The sequence below is a fragment of the Ambystoma mexicanum genome, chromosome 12 (assembly GCF_040938575.1).
Source record: "Ambystoma mexicanum isolate Mex_15411 chromosome 12, UKY_AmexF1_1, whole genome shotgun sequence".
Taxonomy (NCBI): domain Eukaryota; kingdom Metazoa; phylum Chordata; class Amphibia; order Caudata; family Ambystomatidae; genus Ambystoma; species Ambystoma mexicanum.
In genome coordinates, this window is record NC_090936.1 from 1202430018 (window position 1) to 1202456208 (window position 26191).

The following is a 26191-nucleotide window of genomic DNA, read 5'->3' on the forward strand; positions in this document are numbered from 1 at the left end:
CTCAGCACACACACAAACATGCACCAATACAGACCCGAACCCCCACCCCCCAACTCAGCACACACACAAACATGCACCCATACAGACCCGAACCCCCCACCCCAGCACACAAACATGCACCCATAAAGACCTGAACCCCCCAGCCCCCCCAACTCCAAACCCCCCACCCCCAACTCAGCACACACACACTCAAGCATGCACCCATACAGACCCGAAACCCCCCACCCCCCCAACTCAGCACACACACAAACATGCACCCATACAGACCCAAACCCCCCACCCCCCCAAATCAGCAAACTCTCAAACAAGCACCCATACAGACCCGAACCCCCATCCCCCCAACTCAGCACACACACACAAACATGCACCCATACAGACCCGAACCCCCATCCCCCAACTCAGCACACACACACAAACATGCACCCATACAGACCCGAACCCCCATCCCCCAACTCAGCACACAAAAAACATTCAAATCAAAACATTCATACACATCCGACACCCCCCCACCCCCGCATCTCAACATGCACACAAAATACATTCAAATACAAACATTCACACACCCCCCCCACATCTCAACATACACACAAAATACATTCAAATACAAACATTCACACACCCCCCCACATCTCAACATACACACAAAATACATTCAAACACAAACATTCATACACATCTGACACCCCCCCCACCCCCGCATCTCAACATACACACAAAATACATTCAAATACAAACATTCACACACATCCGACACCCCCCCCCGCAACATACACACACAAACATAAAGCAAAACAAACCCGACACACAAACACAAACAGACCACGTACCAGAGACGTGCTGGAAGGCAGGCAGGTAAGCTGGAAGTCGCTGGAATCGTACTACGGCTGGCGTGGTCCAAGGCTGAAATGCCTTCCGGCATCAAGCCTTATGGACCACGCCAGCCGTAGTGCTGGCCCTCCATTGGTGCAGCACACATGCATTACGTGGCTCGTAGGAGCGACGTGATGCGTGTGTGTGCTGAGCCAATGAGGGCCAGTGTTTTCACCAGCCCGGAAGACAACAAAGACTTTCCTAATGGAGGGTGGCCGCGGGCCGCCCTCCATTAGGAAAGTCTTTGTGCCTCGCGGGCCGGTCAAAAGGGCATTGCGGGCCGCAACTGGCCCGCGGGCCGTATGTTGTGCACCCATGATCTAAAGAGACAGAGGCGACAGTCGACGCCAGCCCCGTAGGCCTTGGCATGGTGTTGGCCCAATAGGACCCCAAGACCCTGCACAACAAGCAACTCATGTCCTATGCCAGCCGCAGCCTGACAAACACAGAACAGAAATACTCGCAGGCTGAGAAAGAGTGCCTGGCCGTCATATGGGCCTGCAAGTATTTTCATCTTTTCCTGTTCGGGAAGCATTTCACTGTCGCCATATACCACCAGGCCCTCCTTACCATCTACGGGAAACCAAAAACCAGGATGCCTCTGCGCACTTCAAGATGGGGCCCCCGGCTACAGAACTACAAGTTCACCATCTGCCACAGACCGGGAAAGGACCAGAACCCAGCTGATTACCTCTCATGCCATCCGGCCGAGACCTACCAACCCGAACACTCCATTGCAAAGGCCTAGTTGCATTACGTCATGCACCAGATGAAGCCGTTGCCCGTAGCATGGAGAACACTGCAAAAGGAGTCAGAGGCTGACAAGGCTCTTGCCATCATTGCACAGTGCATCAGCCAAGGATGAATGAAGCACACTAAAGACATGGCCAAACATCTCGATGCCGCGTTGTAAGACGACATCAAACACATGACGTTGGTGCAGGATGAGCTCACCATTACTGAAGACCACGTTGTCATGAAGGGATGCAAAATTGTTATTCCCAAGTCACTACGCCAACATGTCGTGAATTTGGCACATGAAGGACATTGAGGGGTGGTATCCACAAAGCAGTTGCTCCGTTAAAAGATATTGACCCTCATTACACGTTAGGCGGTAAGGTTTTACCGGTAAGGGCACCGGTACCGGTAAACCCTTACCGCCTTACTACGAGTTCCCTTTGCGGGACCCGACCTTAACGGCTGGTTTTACCAGCCGTTAAAGTAGGGTGCCGCAAAGGGAACTCGGTGCTAATTACGGTACCGCAATTTGTGGTACCGTAATTAGCGCCTTCCCCATTCCCATTATGCCCTATGGGGGCAAAAATGGGAATGGGGAAGGGCCTTGGTGAATGGGGAATTACCGCCCCGCTCACCTTGGAGTAGGGCGGTAATTCCGCCATCCACCAAGGCGGACACAGTAAAATACCGGCGGCAAGCGCCATGGTTACCGCCTACCGTGTAATGAGGCCCATTGTTCCCCGGGCTAGACAAACAGGTTGAAGCTGGCGATTTATTTCTTTGGGCCCCTCCGGGATGTCACGTATGTCCTGGTGGTGATGGACGAATATTCGAGATTCCCGGAGGTACAGATCATTTCCTCCAGCGCAGCGGAGGCCGTTTTACCAGCCTGGATCGCATACTGACGACATACGGCATTCTAAAGGTCACCAAGTCTGACAACGGCACGCTGTTTACCAGCCTAGACTTTGCCAACTTCCCACAATATATGGGTTTCAAATACTGCAAGATCACGCCCTCTCGCCCCACAAACCTTTTGAGCAAACACTGTATCAAATCCTGAGGGACTACCTACGCTCACCTCACAGCACCACGGGCAAATGCTCAGCAGAACTCATGTTCGGCCGGAGATTGAGGACTCAATTACCTCAAGGCCCTTTTGTTGGCATCGTGACCCTGATTAGATGGGTAAATATCTCCTGTTCAATGGAACACATGCATATTTACTGTATAACAATACACGTCCCCGTACATACCCTATACAGGTATAATGCGTTCAGATAATACACCCTAGACCTAAATGGATACTAAGATGCGTGCAGGAACTCGGCCGTTTGTCCCTTTGATGAAAGTGGCGCAGAGAAGGTCGCCTCACTCTTTCCGGGTGTAAGGATAAATAAATATATAACAACTGGCTGCTTTTGCAGGACTGCATATCGCCGCAGGCAGGGTCGAACACCTCTGGCTCTCCGGGTGTTCTGCTCTACCACTCCCACACCAGCCCTGGCCAGCATAGTCATGGGTGAGGAATTATGGGAGCAGTGGTCCAAAACCCTGGGGGGCCCGCATGCTGCAGACCGCCCGTGGCCAATGCCAGAGGAGACTCGTACCCCATACAATGGTACTTATTTCATCGGCTTCAGAAGGGTGAGATGCGGAGCGACGCGTTCACACTGACCTCTGCTGACCTTGCCTTGGGCGGCTGACTTCGCTTAGGTCATGTATGCACGCTAAGCAGTCAGTTTCACACGGCACCGCCTGCACATCTCGCGGCAGCCACGTGACACGCGTGTGGGTACCGTGTGATAGTAACAAGGCGCTACTGTTCTAGTGTAGCGGCTTCTGCACGAGCACCGTCCTGGCCGACTGAAGTCTCATTTCCCAATTAAGAATGACGTAGAGCCGCTTAAACAGAAAAAGACGTGTTACCTGAGTATTGGTCCAGTGCTCACACAAAGCACTCTGCACGGTGGCCAGAAAGGTGGCATGCGGCGGGGAATTTAGGCAACGCGTGGGATGTCCGAGGTGTGCAGCACCGGCAAGGGTTAATTTGAAGGGTGCGGTCCAAGGACAGCCGGGGCTCCAGCTGCTTCCCACGCGGACTCTTCACAGCTCATCGAAGCCCTTCGGGACCAGATAGGGCTATGAAACCTTGCCCGGGCCCTGATTGGTTGGCACCGGCCGGCCTCCGCTTGGGGCTGTTTACTTTGGGGCTGGCGGCGGCTGCCGTGCTGTAGGCACGCATGACCTTCCTTCCTCGGGGGGGGGGGGGGGAGGGTTCAGAAATAGCCAGGGACGTGCACGTGCTTCCACCTTTAGAACACAGAAGGGGGAGGGGGGCGGACGTGGGGCACCGGACCCGGGCAAGGACAAAGGCACGTCGACTTCCTAGTGCCTCTGGCATCAGCGCAAGCATTCGAGTATCCCTTTAAAACTTTACAAAGAAACACCTGTGTGTAAAAAGTCCACAGTCACCTGCTTAAAATGCTAAATACACTGTTATATCAGCACGCACTGCGCTTTCTAGCAATGTTTCATTTGCACTATGTTGATTGTGAACATATGTGCCACACTGACGCCAGTATTAGCCTGGCGCCCTAGCTACCAGGAAACATACAGCCGGTACCACCTCCTGGCATAAAAGCGTTAACGATGACGATGTCCTACAGGGAATGTTAAATGTTAAAGGTATTTGTACCGCGCACCGTCACCAACGGAATTGATCCCCAGGTGCTCTGGCGGATCTGCAAACGAGAAGGTGGGATGGGTTAGTAAGGTGAAGAGGGAGTAGGATAGTGAGAGGAGTGGTGTTCTGTTGGCAGCTTCAACTCGGTATACACCGGCTGCTGAGCTTTGGTGCGAGTATCGGGTCAACGTCAGTCCTCGTGGGCTGTTGATGCGGCTTATGTGTTGTTGCAGTGTTGTGAAGTGTGTGTGGCTTGTTGTGCGAGAGATGGTTGTGTGAGTTTTTTGAGTGAGATAAGTATGGAGAGATTGAGCTTATATTGGTTAGTGGGTTTCCTGACCTTTAGCATGCTAATATTCACAATTCCATCCAAGTCTGGACATGCTAGTATTCACAATTCTATCTAAGTTTGGACATGCTATCTAAGTCTGGACATGCTAATATTCACAATTCCATCCAAGTCTGGACATGCTAATATTCACAATTCTATCTAAGTTTGGACATGCTATCTAAGTCTGGACATGCTAATATTCACAATTCCATCCAAGTCTGGACATGCTAATATTCACAATTCTATCTAAGTGTGAACATGCTAATATCTAAGTGTGGACATGCTAGTATTCACAATTCTATCTAAGTTTGGACATGCTATCTAAGTCTGGACATGCTAATATTCACAATTCCATCCAAGTCTGGACATGCTAATATTCACAATTCTATCTAAGTGTGAACATGCTAATATCTAAGTGTGGACATGCTAGTATTCACAATTCTATCTAAGTTTGGACATGCTATCTAAGTCTGGACATGCTAATATTCACAATTCCATCCAAGTCTGGACATGCTAATATTCACGATTCCATCCAAGTCTGGACATGCTAATATTCACAATTCTATCTAAGTGTGGACATGCTAATAATCAAAGTCCTATCTAGACGTGACACAGGCTAATATTCACAATTCTATCTAAGTGTGGACATGCTAATATCTAAGTGTGGACATGCTAATATTCACAATGCTATCTAAGTGTGGACATGCTAATATTCACAATTCTATCTAAGTCTGGACATGCTATCTAAGTGTGGACATGCTAATATTCAAAATTCTATCTAAGTGTGGACATGCTAATAATCACAATTCTAAGTGTGGACATGCTAATATCTAAGTGTGGACATGCTAATATTCACAATTCTATTTAAGTCTGGACATGCTATCTAAGTGCGGACATGCTAGTATTCACAATTCTAAGTGTGGACATGCTAATATTCACAATTCTATCTAAGTGTGGACATGCTAAATGTGGACATGCTAATATTCACAATTCTACCTAAGTGTGGACATGCTAATATTCAAAATTCTATCTAAGCGTGGACATGCTAATAATCGCAATTCTAAGTGTGGACATGCTATCTAAGTGTGGACATGCTAATAATCACAATTCTAAGTGTGGCAATGCTAATAATGAAATTTCATCCAAGTGCAGTGCTTGTTGACCTTGACAAGTAAGTTACTATGTAATGCAAGGCAACTATGACAATCCTGTCATGACTAAGTTCAGTCTGGTGGTCACAAATCTTTCTGAGTGTACCTGGTGTGAGTCTGTGGCCGTTTATGTTAATGGGAGGTAAGATAGAGTGGCAGGGGTTTTCTGGAGTAGAGTGATTGCTCCACTCCCCACCCATGCCACACTCACAGTTTTTGTTGGTGTCTGTTGACTGCTGGCTTCACTGGCTTCCCCTGCGGACACCTGCAGACACATCTTGGAGCTGCCAATGTCGGAGCCGCCCTTGGCCTTGGGGCCCTTCGCCACAGGGGCTGCCGGGCAGAGGGCTGCCCTGAAGTGTCCTTGATGTGGGGGAGGGGGACCAATCAGGGCCAGTGGGAGGGTTCTGAGGCAGGGAATGAAGTCCCATGAAGCGGTATGGCTGTGGGGGAGAGCCTGCTACGCCCTCCCGCCATGTGCTTTGTGAAGCACCAATTTCATTGTTTTTGGGCTGGGGGGGGGGACAGGGCAGCACTCACATGGCATGGGGATTTTGTAGAATGACCAATGGGGGGGTGACCAATAGGGCTGTGGGGGAGGGTCAGGAGGCGGGATTGTGCAGGGCAAGGAATGGGACATGGGGAATGAGCATGCAGCGCCGAGCGCGCTGGATCGCCATTTTTAAACATGTTTTACAGTGTTTCTGGCTGTTTGGGGATAGTTGGGCAAGGCTCTGGTCCAAACTCACCTTAGCCTGCTGCCTTCATAGTGATGGTGCCGGCGAGGTTGCCGCACTCCACTCCACTGATGGAATAGTTATGTTGTATAGCCAAACCGCGCAAAACAGACCAATCAGCCACAGCATCCAACACTCTCCAAGCAGGGCCCCCCTCCCACAACAAACCCCAAAAGAAAAAAGTCCAACACGCGAATGGCGATCTCAAAAACATAAGCACAGCCGGCACGTGCCTCGACCACCAGGTCGCCCCTAAGGCCCGAAAGACCCTGACAGGACAGCCCCACGGAAGAACACCCACCGTCCCGGTGCGTTTGACAAATGTCTCTTGTAGTGGGTGTAAGGGAGGAATGCCCACTTGTCTCACGCACCGCAACAACGAACACCCCTCCATGAAGCCACCCAGTCAAAATCCCCCAGGGACCAACCCACAGCAACATCCCAGCCCCGAGAACGACCCGATGGTCAAAACACGCGACCACTGCACCTGAACCAAAAACCACCATTCACACACTGGACACCCCCCGCCCCCTGGACCTGCCATGAGAGAGGAACCCCACCCAAAGAGCACCGGACACCACGACCGACCAATCCGCCCTGCGCAACTCAACTACACAACACAAATATTTTATACATTTCTTTTGAGGCACCAAGGGGAACTTCAAGTGTAGTTTATGCTGCATACAGACATGATTTGAGAAAGTTGAGCGCACCATATACAGTTACACCCTTGTTTCAACTACCCAAGTCCATGTAGGGTCTCAAACCCCAGTCTTTCTTTGGGATAAAAAAAATAAGGGGAATACCATCCCGTGTTCCTCTTTGCTACAGGCACCAGTTCTATAGCGCCTTCCTCCAGCAGGGACCTCCTGCGCAAGGAGCGGATCCGGAAGCTTCAAAGTTTCCCTGGTGGATTGTCGCGAGGCCGCTGAAGGAAGGGATGGCAGTAGCTGTGGGCTAATGTTTGCAGGATTCAAGGTGGTACTGAGCCACAGCTCTATTCTATGGGGGTACTCTGTATTTGTTACTTGCACCCACAATGGTGATGTGAATAAACAAACAGACCTCTGGGTACCCTGTGGCATAAGGGAAACGCAGACTGGATCTTGAAAATGGAGATGTGTAGCGGCATGCAATGTGCAAGCGCCTGCGCATGATGTGCGGACAGAAGGAGGTGGCTGGTGGCAGAGAGGTGGCGGCACCGTAAGGAACTCCATATTATGGCCACTGTGAAGGATTGTTATCCGGCAAATGTAAGGAAACCCTACTTTTTAACATTTTTATTAATAATAAAATGATGCAGATAATCCATCTCAGAAAGGGTGGCCTTCTAACCAGACTCCCCTCTCATCACACTGCATTCCAAAAGCACAGTGTACATCAGTGCCCTGTGGCATCGATAGCACTTGCTCTCCAGTGACAACAGAGCACATTGAGGGGTCACAAGTGTCCCATTTGACAGCTGCTAGGATAGCAAAGTCACTTCAGTGCAGAAGCTGAATTTTAATCTGCACCTCTATTCCAAAACCACATGACTATGATAAACTATCAATCTGGTGGCAGGATAATCTGGAAGTACAAGCCATACCTAGGTTTTGGTACTGCAGCTGAGAGGTCAGATAATTATCAAACGCCATATCGTATTTGTAGCATACCAGTGTCAACCCTGTGAGTCCAGACTAGCTATGACAGGCACAGTGGATTCCTGGCACCCACAGTGAATGAGGCAAACGGACAGGATTCTTGCAAGGAATTCGACCATCTGCATGGTGGGGGTGTGCTCGCCTGGACCTTTAAAAAACATTTTAAAGGAAACTGAATGATGGCATATCAACTTCCAGAAAATGTGTGGGGCTAATCCGCAAACATTTTCCTATGCTCACTGCACGACATATGCATAGACCTGTGTACTCTGGGTGGACACATCCTACAAGGGCAGACCCCCTGTCATATTTAGTTGGGATCTCTGACAGGTGAAGTAGGCCATGCATCTGCAGAAGAGGCAAGGCCAAACCGCATCCCTTCCATGGCCAGCCTAATTAAACATGAAAGACTCCATGCATCCACCCTGTCCTTTTGTTGGGACTTGCAGCTTGTGGCAGCTTTGCATACCATTCAAAGGGTAATTCAAACAGGCCAACATGGTTGCAGTGGCTAACAAAGGAGACATGAAAACCCATCACCCTTTCATATGCACTTTGTCAACCTGATGCCAGCTCCCGCCTTCAGTATCGATCGTCAGCGAAATGTCATGTCTGGGACTGCATGTTTACAGTAGTCATCCCAGCAGGAGGAACCCATTCAGAAGATACGAGTATGTGGTTCGATGGAGCCAGAAAGTCTTGGCTCACCGCAGCTTTAAGGGAGACCTGCCGCTTTAATCAGGAATCACAGAGAGCTCCATTAACCAGAGGGACCCTTTGATCCACAACAGACAGGAAGGTGGGTGGGCCTTACTATTACATGTTTTCACCCCTTTACCTTTTCTGTTCCAAAGCACTCTCGTTATGACCTCATGCATGCAGGAGAATGTTGGTGGGGAGCCAGGATTGGTGCATTAAGGTAGGCTTAGCCTCCACCAATCTCTGTGGTCCATTTGGATTTAAAAGAGGGCTCAGCCCCTCTTTTGGCAGATCTGAAGACTTTGCAAAGAGTAACAAGAAGAACTCAGCATTGGACTCTGGCTGTAGGCACAGCCTGCCTACATCCTCTGCCAGTAAAGGAAGGTTAGTACCGCCAAAAGCCAAGCAAGACCCTTCCCCTAAACATCATCCAGGGAACAGAGGGAGATACCGAATCCAGGTGACCCTCCAGCAGTTCCAGAACCGGTACTCAGCCAGAACACAGCATGCCCTTCTATGCGCTGCAGCAAGCCTCCTAGGTTGGAAGTGCCTTTAGAGTTTCTTTAACCCTAAACCCTTTGGCTTAGGGATCAGAGACTCTCTGGCACTTCCCAAGGCAGCTGCCTGCAACACACTCTTCAGCTTTGGGCCGTCAGTCATAAAGGAGGACACAAGCCCAGTGAAGAAGCTAGGAGACGTGCCTCGGAGAGTATCTAACGACGTTCACCTTAAAGGACATTTTCGAGGCAGTCGAGCCCCTACGAGGGGCAACTGACTGCAATGCTGACTGTTATGCCGCAGCTGCTTAAAGGCACCCGAGACATCTCGACCAGTGCTTCAAAACTGCCAACCGGCACTGAGACAACGATTCCTGACCCACAGCCACTGATGTAGGCCAGCCTGCAGCCGTCTGTCCAGCTTTGCTCGCTAAACTGTTTGCCATCTGATACCCACAGCTGCCTCCTGTCTTGAACTCTGTCGCGCAAGCTGCAAAGCGCCCCAAAACAGACTCAGCCATGTCAAGCACCAAGAATATCTACAGCACAAGGTACATTGTGATTCTGACCCCCTGGTCCTTCTCCGAAGGCCATTAGAGACCTTCTTAAGACCCACTGCTGCCTTTGTGCTGAAAGCGATTATCCTTGAAATATTGTGATTATTTACTATACGGACTACCCTCCTGGCAGTATCCAGAGTACAACTCTTTTCCTTCTTTGAAACAGTCTGTCCTCTGCATTCCTTTACAGGGTGGGTTGTAATTTGCAGTATTGTTAGAGAAGGGGGTAAGGGCTAGGAGTTCCACAGCGGGAAGTGCCAAGGAGTCAGTTGTATGTGACACTAAGTGCCTGGCAGAGATTGCTTGACACAAAGTGATCTCCTGCCAATAATAAGTGCAGGCCTGTGAGAACACAATGGAACAACACAAATGAACGCGGGCGAAATGAGATCAGAACATCTGTACACATTTAAACAATACCAAGTCTTGTCAAAAAAATATATATTTATTTATAAGCAATTTACACAAATATTTATTGTTCTCAACATCCACATTTAAACACCACCATTCATTCCATCATTCATTCACAATCTCACTATACATGTCAATATTCCGCACTTGTGGTACTAAGACCACCTAGAACCAATATATTAACATAAATTTCAACACCTCTTGGTGATTACAGTAAGTGTTAATACAAATACAAATAGCATATGTTTCGGTCGTCACAATAGGCCCCTAATTAAAGCTGGCAAATATAAGCGACCTTCTTCAGGAGACGGATGGTTCTGTTGCAACCACTCCGAAATGTCAAAAGGTGGAGGATGTCATCAAACCTCAATCTACAAACAAACAATATACATAACATCAGAATTCCGATCTCTTATTTGTTTAGACACAGATATATCTTGTGTGTATATCGCAGTTTATGTGTATACAGATTGGCACTCACCTCCACGTGATATAATGGAGACGCGTGTCAACGATGGACTAAATCCTGCAGTGGTGCTACATAACTCTGCGCCTATACTGCAAAGTAAGAGGAGGACAAAGCATCTTAGTAAGCCTGCCCTATAAACAATACACCATTATATATATGGTATGGACACACTATCTTACCTGATGAAAAATTCAGGTATGGGGGTGTCTTGCGTCTTTAGTCAATAAATCCAAAGAGGAAAAATCCCTGTTCTCGCCTGAAATGCAACACAGAGACTCAAGACTCAAATATTTTCATCTTGACAACACTAGAGGTAATCAAAAGCTCCTATCAATTCGCCTCACCTCATGTGGCCGAGCCCAGATATGTTCTTATTCTGGTACCCCAGTTTTTTCTCACTGCGCGGTGGTTCCAGTTCAATGTTCCTGAAGGGATACATGGAACTAAAGGTCATCCTCATATATCTAACTAACTCAGAACATTGTCAAGGTTTTGTTAATGCTGCTGTCTCACTCCCCTGCCCCTCCCTACATAAAGTTTTGTGGAGGAAACAGATCAAAATTGCCTTCATGAACCTTTGTACAATCATGCTGGAGGTCTATAACAACCCCACTCTCATATTAGGCTTTTCTGACCCTAAAAATAAAAATAATAATAATAATGGGTCGGTGTGCACAGTGACTGCCAAACAGCTTATAATGCTGATGGAAAACACACAACTGCAGCCTTAGCTGGGCTGCTGCCTTAGCTGGGCTCCATGGCTGTTCAAACACCTCTATATGCGTGAAAAAGGGAAAAGCAGACACATCCCGCATCTATTTGCATGCGTTGTGCACGCTGATTGTCAGCAGAAATGGAATTGAAAGGGTTGAGTTTACCCTCGCCCTCTCTCTCTTCAAAACCTCAAACAAACTGTGTGAATTTAAACATTCAAACACACACGCACATTTTTACTTTACTTACCCTGGGTTCCTTCTCTCTTGTCCTGCACACACACCAAATTTTGTGCTGGTTCCTGGGCGTGGCTTCCTTAAATACACCATCAACATGGTGTTTTACACACGGAGGGACTACATGGCCCAGAAGTCTCTGGGAACTGGGGCTCAAGAGTCCTTTCACCATGTTGATGGCGTATTTAAGGAAGCCACGCCCAGGAATCAGCACGAAATTTGGTGTGTGCAGGACAAGAGGGAAGGAACCCAGGTTAAGTAAAATGTGCGTGTGTGTTTGAGTGTTTAAATTCACACAGTTTGTTTGAGGTTTTGAAGAGAGAGAGAGGGCGAGGGTAAACTCGACCCTTTCAATTCCATTTCTGCTGACAATCAGCGTGCACAGTGCATGTGAATAGATGCGGGATGTGTCTGCTTTTCCCTTTTTCACGCATATAGAGGTGTTTGAACAGCCATGGAGCCCAGCTAAGGCAGCAGCCCAGCTAAGGCTGCAGTTGTGTGTTTTCCATCAGCATTATAAGCTGTTTGGCAGTCACTGTGCACACCGACCCATTATTATTATTATTTTTATTTTTAGGGTCAGAAAAGCCTAATATGATAGTGGGGTCGTTATAGACCTCCAGCATGATTGTACAAAGGTTCATGAAGGCAATTTTGATCTGTTTCCTCCCCAAAACTTTATGTAGGGAGGGGCAGGGGAGTGAGACAGCAGCATTAACAAAACCTTGACAATGTTCTGAGTTAGTTAGATATATGAGCATGACGTTTAGTTCCATGTATCCCTTCAGGAACATTGAACTGGAACCACCGCGCAGTGAGAAAAAACTGGGGTACCAGAATAGAACATATCTGGACTCAGCCGCATGAGGCGAGAACAGGGATTTTTCCTCTTTGGATTTATTGACTAAAGACGCAAGACACGCCCATACCTGAATTATTGATCAGTATAGGCACAGAGTTATCTAGCACCACTGCAGGATTTAGTCCATCGTTGACACGCGTCTCCATTATATCACGTGGAGATTGAGGTTTGATGACATCCTCCACCTTTTGAATTTCGGAGTGGTTGCAACAGAACCATCCGTCTCCTGAAGAAGTTCGCTTATATTTGCCGGCTTTAATTAGGGGCCTATTGTGACGACCGAAACATATGTTGAGTTACAGCAAATAAGCAATATGCTATTTGTTTTTGTATTAACACTTACTGTAATCACCAAGAGGTGTTGAAATTTATGTTAATATATTGGTTCTAGGTGGTCTTAGTACCACAAGTGTGGAATATTGACATGTATAGTGAGATTGTGAATGAATGATGGAATGAATGGTGGTGTTTAAATGTGGATGTTGAGAACAATAAATATTTGTGTAAATTGCTTATAAATAAATATATATATATTTTTTGACAATACTTGGTATTGTTTAAATGTGTACAGATGTTCTGATCTCATTTCGCCCAGGTTCATTTTTGTTGTTCCATTATATTTAGCCTGTAGAACCTGTGGCAGTAAGGCAATCCCTATTTCGAAAGTCTGTGAGAACACAAGCCAGTGGGTCCCTGAAGGCAAATGCTGGGATGGGGCGGAAGGCTGAGGGCGAGTGGGCGCAAGGCTGGGATCCAGAAGGGCACATAGGGTCTCAGGCCACAATCTCAATGACTGTGGGGTACTAGCACGAGAGTGAGAGGAGGAAAGAGAAGGTGGGGGAAGAAGAAGGTGAAGAAGAAGGTCTTGAGGAGCTTCCAGACTTTGAGGAGGTCTGGCTCAAGAAGGAGAGGAAGGGGGGAGGCTGTTCCAGAAGAGGGAGCCAGCCGAGGAGAGCGATCTGCCACCAGCTCGCTGCTTAGAAAAGTGCCTGGCATGCAGAGAGTTGGAGCCGGAGGCGTGTAAAGATCTGGAAGGAAAGTATTTGGTGAGAGTAAGTTGTAGATAGATTGGTCCTCGGCCCGAGACAACCTTATGGATGATGCAGGGGGATTTGAATATGATCCATGCAGCAACCAGGAGCCATTGGAGGGATTCTAGGGCTGGGGAGATAAGGTCCCTGGGCTTGAGGCTGAGGATAAGTCTTGCAGCCCTATTCTGGACAAGATGAAGTCTGGCGGAGAGAGGGTAGATTAATGAAGAGGCTGTTGCAGTAGTCCATCCTAGAAAGTACCAGAGCTCTAGAGACATTGAGCAACTGTGGAAAGGTGAGGAAAGAAAGGACGCCCCTGAGGAGGTGGAGTTGAAAATGGGCCATCTTGGCACGGTCCAAGATGTGAGGGAGGAGAGAGAGGAGTCGAAGATGACTCCAAGGTTTCTGGCTTCAGATGCAGGAGAAGGGGGTGAGCCCATAGAGGGTGGCCAGAGTGAGGGGAGGAAGGAGGGAGCAGGAGTCCCAATAGGAAGGATCACAGTCTTGCCGGCTTTGAGGCAGACATTATTGGAGGCACACCAGGACTGGATAGCAGAAAAAGGCAGTTGGGAATGGTAGAGGAAGTAAAGAGGGCATCAGAGGGACGTTTGAAGAAAAGTTGGGTGTCATCTGCATAACACAGGGAGTGAGGGGAGAAAGTGGATATAGGTGAGCAAGTGGAGCGAGATAGATGTTGAAGAGCCAGGGTGAGAGGTTAGAGCCCTGGGGAACACCACAGGTGGAGATAGAGGTAGGAGAGGAGAAAGAGCCCAGGATGACCTGGGAGGCACGGTGAGTGTGGAAGGAGGTCAGCCATTCCAGTGCCCGCTCCTAGATACCAAGGGTATCATGGAGTCGCTTTATGAGGATGGCGTGGTTGACCGCAGTTCGGCTCACCACAGTGACATTAACATCTGTAAATGCCCACACAGCGCTGCTGAGTGGGCTTTTATAGATTTTGGGTGGACCTTGCTCACTCAGGCCCTACCAGGTCTATGCCTCTGCTATGAGGATGATGTGGAAAGAAGTTTTTGCCCACGGCGGTTGCAAAATGAAGAACTCAGCATCGATAAGGCCCGAGCTCTGAGGCAGGCAGAGAGAAGTGGCTTGGAAGAGATCAAGTTCAGCATTGAAGAACGGAGGTTGGCGGGGGGAGATATGCTTTTCAGGCAATCAGTGCTTTTGCCACGGGGTGTTTTGTGAACATGGCCAAAGAGTTTGAATTGCAAAATTATCTTTGATGTCCTTTAGAGCAGAGTTGATGGGCAGGTGAGGAATAGGTGAGGAATAATTTGCATGCATGGTTTTGGACAACTTGAAATGTGTGAAGGAATGAAGTGGAGGGGAGCGCAGCAGACAGGTGGTGCAGTAATCGAGATTCGAGAAGTAAGTAGTTAAGACTATGTAAACCTTCAACTAGTATTTTATGGTTCACATAGGCTCAGTAAATGCAAGCCCAAACAAATTAGCCTCCATGCCACAAGGGTCCTGTTTTTTCTTAACTGTCTTTATTTATAATGCAATTACAAAACAAGACAGGCACACAGAGACAGGCTATTAGAGCCCCATTATACAATGAACCTACAAATGCTTATCCTATACGTATCATTTTAACCAATCAGCATCATGGAGACTGATTCACAAGGACATCAATATAACCCTGATAAACCAGCCTATGTGCTAAGCATACAGGTACAGTAGCATATATCCTCCCGCATCCCTGCCCATCAAATAGACTCTTAGGTAACACCAAACATCTCTGGGTCTGGCTATTGGATGCATCAGTCCACAGTAAATCTCCTCACATGCATTTGCTTTCATCAACTGGTGGGTTCCTATCACTCCATTTCAAGGCAATGCATTTCTGAGCTAAGAGCAGTGTCAATACCACAAATCTGCCCTACAGTTCGGGAAGGCAGCGGAAAGACCAGGTAAACAAGCCAAAGGGCATTTTATAGCATCAGTGTTCATGATAGCTGCTACCACCCCTTCGTCCTCGCTCCAGAATTCAGCTATTTATGGGCATGACCAAGTCATATGAATGAAATCACCCCTCAGCTGCTTACATTTAGGGCATGCCCCAGTCGCTGTGGGGATCAAGCCTCTTCACATTAAGTGGAGTATAGTATGCCTGGTCACCCCTCAGCTGCTTACATTTAGGGCATGCCCCAGTCGGTGTGGGGATCAAGCCTCTTCATTTTAAGCAGAGTGTAGTATGCCTGGTCACCCCTCAGCTGCTTACATTTAGGGAATGCCCCAGTCGCTGTGGGGATCAAACCTCCTCACTTTTAGCGGAGTATAGTATGCCTGGTCACCCCTCAGCTGCTTGCATTTAGGGTATGCCCCAGTCGCTGTGGGGATCAAACCACTTCACTTTAAGCAGAGTGTAGTATGCCTGGTCACCCCCTCAGCTGCTTACATTTAGGGCATGCCCCAGTCGCTGTGGGGATCAAACCTCCTCACTTTTAGCGGAGTATAGTCACCCCCTCAGCTGCTTACATTTAGGGCATGCCCCAGCCGCTATAGTATGCCTGGTGTAAGAAACGGTACTGTAACGCTCAATGTTGGTAGTTCAGTGAACTATATCGGGTTTGCCTGCATATCTCTTCCCAGTTATCATCAATGGAAGCTCCCAAGGTGAGCGACCACCTGGATCTAGCCGCTTTGGTACCAGCAGGCAAGGGGGCTAACGCCAGCTCATACAACAAAGAGATGGATTTGGTTACACCATTGGTTGACATTAAATAACTCAGGAAGGGACTAGCTTTAGGTTTGTCTGGTGTACATGAGCAGCTTCCCTACCATGGCTGCTGCATTCTGGAATGCCCTTCCAGCGCACCTCAGGATGATTGACTCCCACATGGCATTCTGCAAAGCCATCAAAACGAGGCTATTTGTTTGACTCTTCAACATGTACTTCTTGCAGTCTCTGTCCATTATGCTTGTCCTAAGTTTGACTTTGTCCCCTGCATAATTGCCATAACCTGCTTTGTAACCAAGAATGTATTCTCCGTTCCATCAATTAAGCCTGCTTACACTTTCTTGTAAAGCGCCTCGATTCCTTTGGGCTGCAGTGCGCTCTATAAATTTAAATAAATAAAATACCTTGCTTTCAGCCCCCTTTTCATTCGACTATACAGAAGGGCTGCGGAAAGTGAGAGGGGACAATCATTCTTGGAATCTCTTTAGGGTAATAAAATGCCCGTTATTGAGTAAATCTTCCAATCTGAGCTATGCAATATGCACCCGATACCCTTGTCCTCAGTGAATGAAATTCCACCAGTGCTGCCCAGAACACCAAGTGGGGCATAAGGAGGATAAGGGTCACACTTCTTAAGTAGCGTCGGTGATGCCCACTTTATGTACTCCACTCGGTCTATCGAGCTGCAGTGACATGGATCTATAGACAGAGGAATATACTGCAGGGCTGATGGTAGGGCCAGCACCTTTTCTAATTTGATAGGTGGTGGTGTTGGGGGATTCTGGTACCAGTGAGTCACATGATGGAGCGTGCAGACCAGCGCATTGAGCTCCCGAGTCAGCACATTCAATCCTCCCTGGTTATATGGTAATGTCAGCGTATCCTACTTTATTCAGGGATTTCCTACCCTAGACAAGACCAATCAAATCTGCCCATATTGCCCCAGAACAAGGTGGTGAGGCGAATCGGTTTATTCAAAAACAAATCTATGCACTTAGGAAGTAGCACTAGTTTGGCCAATGAAATCCTGGCTACGAAGGAGAGAGGCAGCGTTGAGCATCAGGTAACCTTATGTTGGATTTTCGTTAGTAGTGGGTTGTAGTTCACTGTATACAACTGAGTAGCAGTGTCTACTATATTTATGCGTAAATATCTAACCTGATGTGGAGAGCACCCAAAATGTCCGCAACATGTCCCGGCTTAACCGCCTCCGTCAATAGAAACAGCTCTGATTTACTCCAGCTAAAAGTGCAAGCCAGAATATTGGCCAAATTAACTATCTCATCTACAATCGGCTGCATAGTGCACTCTGGCAAACACTGGCAAATCAACCGCATACAATGCGAGTACCACATTTTGATCAAACAGCCTGGCGACCCCCTGTCAGCATGGTGTTCTCCAAGGATAACAGCAAGAGGTTCAATAGCTAAGACAAATAGTATCGTGGAAAGGGGACAGCCCTGGCGTGTAGCCCTAGTAACCGAAGTGACTCGTTAGTATATATCCTGGCAGTGGATTTGGAATACAATATAGTATGAGCCCACGCCCATTCTAGTGAAAACTTTCATCATGAACAACCCCTCAAGCGAGTCAAATGCTTTTTCAGCATCTAAAAAGGCAGCAACGACGGGAATCGCAAGGTCAACCACTGCCATACTGCTGAACACCTCTCTGAGATTATGGGAAGTAGAAGTACCCGGTACAAAGCCCGAATGGTCATCTGTAATCATAGTCGGTAGGAGAGAGAGAATTCTACGGGATAAGAACGTATCAAATATTTTACTGTCCAGTTTTGACATCGACAAAGGTCGACAGGACCTACGATCTTGGGGGTCCTTATTGGGCTTCGGCAGCTCTACGATTCTAGCTTCATTCATTGCAAGGGGCAGCTCTCCCAGTTCCAGGGTAACTTTGTATAATTCCAGCAGCTCCGGAGCCAGCACATCTGCAAATTCTTTGTAGAATTCAGATGCCAATCCATCTGGACCCAGAGCCTTTCCTGACTGCAGAAGTGATTTCACTCACCGTTCTGGTGGCATTTAATGGCGTTCGTTGCTCGTCATTCAACCATATCAGAGTGGCCCCATCTAAATACGCTCCCAGTTGGGGCCCGGTTCTATGAAGCCGAGACTCATACAATGACGAGTAATATTGTAGAAATAGTAGAGTTGATACCCTCAGCATTGTTACCGAGTAAGATGCGTAGCCATAAGCATGCGCGGGCCTCATTCTGGCTCGCGCATGCACAGATAATAAACGGGAAGCCTGTGCGAGGCAGTTGCCGCCGGGACCCCGAAGCGTTAAGACGTGTCCGTGTGTATTTGTATACAGGTTCTTGATTATGCTACTGGGCGGCCTGGGGTCCATTTAACATCCAACAAGCATTAGATTTCCATGCGCCCGTTGGGTCCACTATGCAGGCTCTCTCCGTGAGACCCTTACCACAAGGGTCCTCTAGTGCACATCTAGAGCCCATCACGCAACCACGCACCGCTTCTACTACTATTAGATTATCACTCGAAAACCCCCTCACTAGTGCAGGCACATTGGAACTTGCACTGATACTTGTGCACTCTCCTTTCGATCTACCTGATTGGGTCACCATGCATCTCAGCTTGGCCTTCTCCAAAATGCGTCCATACTCTGCTCTTCAAACCTTGTACCCACTTGACCCCTCCAGTACCCGCTTGATCCTTTTGCTCAAAAGATCACAGTCTGGACACCCCAGGACGAGACACAAGACGCTAACACCCAGAGAAGCCTGGGTGCTGTGAAACCACTACAGTAGTGATTTTGTGCAACATAAAATTGAACATTAAAAAAACCATAAATGGGGCACAGGAGCGATCTATGTGCCCCTCAAGTCATAAGGACTGCTGGAAAAATGTGTGGCTACAGGAATGTGTGCCTCACGGGGGTGGCTCGGGGCAGGTGAAGGGTTAACAAGTGTATAGGCGTGTTACAAATGCCATATCATATCATATCAAATCAAGTTACTCTGCGTTCTTTTTTGAAATGTACAATTTTTAATTTTATTTTTACGATGCTATAATAGAAGAATGTCCTATGAAACATAATTGGTCAATAACTGTAATAATCGTGATAGTAAAAGTGAGATTTCTGAACCGCATGTTGAAATTACATTTGCTGCACACTACACGGCCTACTAAGCTCCTTGTTCTCCCGAAGTAGCTCCTGCTCACTGAGCGACGTCCTATACTGAGGAGCAATGATTATCGATCCCGGTAATCGAGACCTCAGCCTGGCAGTGAAAAACCCGAATGCAAAATAAAGAATCGTGCAGGGTTCAAGTCCTAAAAAAACAAAGTGAGGGGACTCATCAACATATGCGTTTGGATCAGGGACGTCACTTCACCAAAATGCCTGCGGTAGCGGAAGTGACATCACATGACCTTTGACCTCTGATGACATCACGGGAAGTGATGTCATTTGACCCCCCATTTCGAATTGACATGACGGGAAGTGATGGAACACAAACTTTTACCCCTTGACAAAACAGGAAGGGACATCACATAGTGTTCCTAAATACACTACGAGAAATATGGTTACGATATCACTATAATGTTATATACATTTCATACAAGAATGGATCACCATATGTATCGTTAATATCAGTGTGTATAGGACCATATGGTGTCCAGTTAAAGTTTCGAAAACAAAAGGATCGAATGCCAAAGGTGAGAGTGCATTCGACCGAAAACAAAAGGATCGACATTTAAAAAAAAAAGTATATTATTTTTTTGCTCTAGTTTAGCTTAAAAAAGGTGTTTTTACACCAAAAACAGGGCTCTGGGGGGGGGGTACCCTCCACCCCCCAAAAAAAACACACACAAAAAAAAAAATCTATCCTTTTTTTCGGTCGAATTGACTCGACCCTTTTGTCATTCGACCCTTTTGAGTCGATACTATAACCGGACCATATTTCCAAATTACTGTGAATGCAAGCAGACGTCCAAGGCCAAATGATAATGATATGCTACTATATACCACTTACGCTTAAGTGCTTTTTATAGATCAAATATACATATAATATCACCCAACCTGTGTTGGTACTCATTTATCAACCTAAGAAGAATGAAAGGCTGAGTTGAGGTATTTAAAAACAGGCTAAATCAGTGATTCACCACCTGAAGTGTGCCTGAAAATAAATCTTTATGAGTCTAGCAATTATTGGATAGAATTCCAGAAAGACAAATTATGTGTTGTGCCTATTCTACTTATTTAGCATCACTGCTCAAAGTGATACACTTGTGAAACCCCCCCTTTTTTTTTAAGAGGCCTGAACAAAAAAGTCAGACACTCCAAAAATAAAGAGCAACATGACACTGGTCACAGCCTAGGACCTTATATTTAAAAAAAATAAGAATAAGTAAAAAAAGAAAAAGTTTAAAAAAAATCAGGTAGCAAGGGAGACCACAGGGGTAGCAAGGGAGACCACAGGGGTAGCAAGGGAGACCACAAGGGTAGCAAGGGAGACTGCAAGGGTCACAACTGCGACCCCTGTCGACCCCCAAATGACGTCCCTGGTTTGTATGCGACATCGCCAGAAATTGGCATATCAGGGTGAAATATGTATATTTGATTCAAGTGGCTTTGCATAACCATACACATTGCACAGGACAAAATGGCATTTGCCTTTCATAAAATCAACATCCACAAAAATCCACGAGAGGACACTTCCTTCGAATAGGGTCTGAAAATGTTAAAAAGTGTGCCCTGCTTTAAAGCCCAAGAATCAATGCCAATGTTTTCCCTGGAGTGTGGAGTCCCTTAGCTGTTCAACATTTTTCACCAGGTTATATGCTGTAGTGGTGAAGGGCCTGACCTGTGAACCTGGTGACCACGGTTTAAAATCACCAAGTTGTGCTTAAAATGATAATTTAGAGGCCTCCAAAATAACCTGTGGGATGGCGGCCCCCCTCTGAGAAAAGTGAGGGAACGCCATCCACCCGCACCCCTCGACCTGAGCCCGGCTTCCTGCGGCTCATAAGCATGACTGCCTACTGTTCCTTGGGGCATTACTGGCTCATAAATCCCTTGTGATGTGGGTGCTTTGGCACAAGCCTTGCAGCCATTCATTAATGTAAGCAGACTATCTGCTGCCTGAGGTCCTCTGGCGTAGGGGAGCAACCCAGGGGGCTACCAGGAAAGGTGCAGGAGTACCAGAGGAGCAAGGATGGAGAGAGGCAGTAGAAGAGTGGCAAGTACCGCAGGGGGCAGAATTAGGGCTGAGAGAAGTGATCATCAATTGGTAAGGTGTTCTGTGAAGAGTAGGGTCTTCAGGTCCTCCTTGACGTGCAGCATGGAGTGGGGCAGTCTTACCTGCAGTGGTAACCTCTTCCATAGCATGAAAATAAATACCTGCTTCCCGTTTATTCCATATTGAAGTTCTTTGTTTCCAGCCAGGGGCCTGGTGATTTTATGTGGGGCCCTCGCGTCCGGAAATTGGGTCTCGGCCAGTGATCTTTTGGATGCTTTGTCTTGCAGCTCCTCAAGGATGGGTGCGAGTTGGCCCGAATCTGTGAGGAGACCTGCTGCAGCGTGGCGGACAGAAATCAGAGGGGTTAAGATTACATCTGGGGCTGCTGTAAATGGGATGTCTAAGTCCAGGTGGGTGACCATTTGTTCTGAAAGGCCTGACTCTGCATAGAAGCAAGGGCTGCTACCATGCAGCTGGGATCTTCTTGGCCATGTGTGTTTTGAGCAAAAGATCACAGTCAAGGGTAAAGCCAAGAGATTTTTCACTGGGTGAGAGATGGTGTGAAACGGACTGCTCGTTCTACACTTCATGTCGCTTTAACACCGTTTCCCCCACGCTCCTGCCTGTGGGAGTCCCACAAGGATCGGTCTTTGGTCCACTCACCTTCACTCTATTATGCATTCTTGCTGGACAAACTCATCTAATTGATCAACTGGCAAAGAGTGCACGTCAGCCCCAATGGTTCCTGGGGCTGTGAGGGAGCAGAGCTTGCCTCTGCCTTGGCACCGATGTCTTCACCTCTGGCAGAGTCCTTTGGAAAGGCCTGGTCCCATAAAAGAGTACCAACATATTCTTCTGTCCTTCAGGGTCCAGGATGAATCAAAGAAGGAGTGAGTGATCCCTTACTGTTAAAGGCGCAATAACACTGGGGATTGGAAGAAAGCAAGCTTGCTTTAAGGGGCCCAAGGCCTTCTAGTATCATTCCCAAAGTGCTTTGGAGATGGAAAGGAAAGAGAAACCCACCAAAGACCACGATGGTGGAACCCTTCCTCCAGCCCTTCTGCTCTCTCTCACTGTCCTACCTCTGCCCCTTCCCAAGCCTGCAGCTCCAAAAACCCTTTGGTATTGAACACCCTGGTCCGAGGCTGGCCTTTTTCTTTTGTGTGTGCCTCTTTGAGGCTTAGTTCCCAAAATTCTTCCTGCTGAGAGTTTCCTGGGCTGGAGAGGTGTTAAACCAACTTCCCAAGGGATCAAAGAAGAGCCAGCCTTCAGTCCTGTTGCGTGAGCAGAGGCAGAAAATCTAGCTAGAAACTACATAGCCTTCCCTGGCTGACCTGAACTCACAGTCTGTTGGGGTTGTTGTTAGATAGAATTCATGTTTCTTTATATACACTAATCAAGGCAGTGAAAGTCGTGGAATTAGTTAAATCTTCTTTGGAAGCCTACTTTACACAGAAATCCCCCACAACGATTTCACTAGACATGTAAGAATGTGCATTTAGTCATAAACCACTTGCTGGCACTATACCCAACTGCATAGGATTCATCATAACCCACAACTATTCCAAATTTGGGGCGGCCACTTATCTCCAAATGATGGGGGTGGCCATGGGTGCTCAGATGGCCCTGCAGTATGCACATTTAGCCATTGCATGGTTAATGGCGGATTTCCTCGCCATCTGTGACTTCAGACCATTGGGATATCTGCACGAGATTGACGATACCCTCCTGATTTGGAGAGCTTGCACAGACGATGTAATGAATTCCACTCAATCATCAACCGCAAACTCTCCTGAAAAGGTACATTTCCCTGACACTGCTATAACAATAAAAGATGACCAGCTATAGGCCCCGGTATACTGCAGACCAACCAACCAGGCCAGCCAATTAAAGAGTGACAGCTTCCACCCAGTGTGCGCAAAGAATGGCACAACATTCAACCAAGAATTAAGATATGCTAAGACAAAGGGAACCAGGATAAAAACATGCAAGCTTTGAGATCATACTTTGTGAGTCATGGATACAACCACAGAATTGTGGACAGCCAGATTCACAGGGCAACACAGATCTGGAGCAATCTGTAAGAATACAGAGCGAAAGAGACACAAACCGGGGTGCCACTGGTAGTGGCATACAATCCAGAGTTGAAAGCCCACCACAAGATTGCTAAGGAACTACAACCCATCCTGCAACAAGATGAATGTCGGGGAGAGGTTTTCCCTCAGATGCCCACCTTGTTATCAGACAACCAGCCAATCTGAAAGAATTGATGGCAAGTAGCAAACTACATGCAAACAGTACAGAAGAAGAAACCATGCAATGCACAAATAAAAGATGCCTAACTTGCCCGCACATCAACATTTTGGTTGCAATCCAGATACTCCAAATGGGACAGGACTACAACATGACGGGGTGTTTACATGTGCATCTAACAACATTGTATACTTGATTATTTGCATGGTACTTTTGTGGGGAATCTGGTCAACTACATAAGCACGTGAACCTCCATGGTCAGCGTTTCAAGTAATGCACAAATAAGAGCAGTTTATGAGCATTTTCCAGAAGCAAATTATAACCCTGATCTTAAAGTCGCTATACTGGGTAATTTCAGGAATAACAAATCTAGAAAGACCAATAAATTCAAATGCATGCAAATATTCAATACACAGACAGGTGACTTGAACAGACATTATGGTTTCATGGGTCACTATCCCAAATAACAGACTCTCACAATTCCCAGCGAGAGAGATACAGGGATCACAAAATTCGGACCCAAAACTATCTATCTATTGTTCCAAAGCCCTATGCTGGCAGCTGACACTGCAGCAGCCCCACCAACCTCTAGAAGGCAATGGTGTGTTCCCAGAATCACTCCGGCCCTTTCATATCAGCCCTCAAAAAGCCCCAGCATCACAAGCTTCTCAGAGGTCTGTGAGGGCCCTTTGGACATGTCAGACACAACCTTTCCTCATTATTGTGTTGAAACACAATCCTGATATCGTCTTTGACTCTGATCCCTAACCCACCTAACACAGTGTACAATTCAGACCTTAAAAACAGCAATGTGTGGGGTCGGGGGCTTGAACATTTGCAATGTGTGACTCTCTGACCGAGCTACAAATCAGGTAAACAGACATGAACAGAGAAGGAATCCCAGAAGGGGCTAATTAAGCTGTAATTATTTTTTCAAATGATTTATAATATATCATCCCTTCCAGAGGAATTGGTCCAAAAAGCTCACAAGTAAATCACTTTGTTAGCGTATTTAAGGTACCAACCTGTTTTCTTTTGGATCAACAATTTATTAAGACCTCAGCTAACGTGGTACAAGCAAACTGAACCCATACATCCAGCATTTAAAAAAAGACTTAAGGTCCCACGTGGAACGCCAAAGTTAAGATTACTATAAACACTGAATCTAAACAAAATCAATCATTCTACAAATTAAACCTTTTCTCTAACTACACGACTACTTCACGAGATTAATTTTAACTATTGTATTGTTAAAAGCTACCAAATACTTAAAGCCTGAGCTGGTTTCTGAAGTATTTCTGTATTGTAGTTTAAGGTTTAATTTGCAGTGTGATGGAGGTCTACAGATTGGTGATGCGATATGTGATGTCATCAGTGATGCGGTTTGTTTTATCACGTGTTTTGGTATGAAAAGAGCACAGTGGGGCAGCCATTATGGCTGCAATACTTACCATAAATGGCAAACATCTATGGTTTTACGATTCCTCACTGCAACCATAACGTCCCTTCAATTAAAGATTGTTTTCGGCCCATAATCCCGTTTTTTGACTGAGTGCAATGAGTAATGTGTAATCAGCCAGCCTGCCTGGGAGGAAGCCAGCCAGACCCTTTGTGCCACCCTTTCCATTCTGACTAAGGATGTTTTCTCGTCATCCTTCTTAGATGTTGGTTCACCCTTTATTTCTACTTCCCACCTGTTGTTACCACCTCATGCCTGGTTAACACTGCCACCTCTGTCCAGAACCTTGCATCCCCTTTTGTTAAATGTCCTCCTCCGTGGTTACCACCTTCTCCTCTGATGGCGCAACCTCTAAAGTTACCACAGCCTCCTCCCTCAATACGACTTCCTCCTCTGTTACTACCTCCTCCTCTGCCTTCCCCCCTCCTCTTTTCTCCAGCATGTCCATATTGCTACATGTGCCACTCTCCAACCGCCTGCCACAACCTTCTCCAACAATACACCCATAGTAACTTCTGCAGGCTGCTTTTATAGTGTGCTCCCTTCTTTGGTTGGGTGGGACTTTCATTGAGAGTCTGCACCTGTGGCTTGGAATTAGGTGAAGGCTGGACTAAGCCTATAACTGCCGTGTCTGCCATTTTGGATGCTAGTCCTCCCCCTCTAACCTTCCCTGCTGCTACCTGCTCTAAGATGGCGTATCATGTGGTGCCAGTGTGGGAATTGGAGGCTGGACATAGACTGGGTATCTTTGTGAACTCTTTGTTTCCATGTTCGTATTAGAGTCACAGTGACTTGGAAATGTGAATCTCTGGACAGGGAACAATGGGTGTCCGGTCAAATGGTCGAAAATAAAAGGTCGAATGACCATTTGATTGAATCAAAATGGTCGAAAAAAAAGGTCGAATGTTTTTATGTATTTATT

At 47.1% G+C, this 26191-nt stretch overlaps 1 protein-coding gene across 9 annotated transcripts in view; it reads right to left on the reverse strand.

The window, feature by feature from the left end:
• Nucleotides 1–26191, reverse strand: part of SLC16A7 (solute carrier family 16 member 7) — a 504734-nt gene that overhangs the window by 389417 nt on the left and 89126 nt on the right. The window contains exon 1 of one of the 9 annotated variants that reach the window (XM_069629860.1): nt 3538–3780. The exons of 7 other annotated variants lie outside the window; for them this stretch is intronic. The gene's annotated coding sequence lies outside the window, so the exon portion shown is untranslated. Of the gene's footprint in view, nt 1–3537; nt 3781–26191 lie in introns of those variants that run through there. One more of the 9 variants, XM_069629855.1, reaches the window with a different exon arrangement.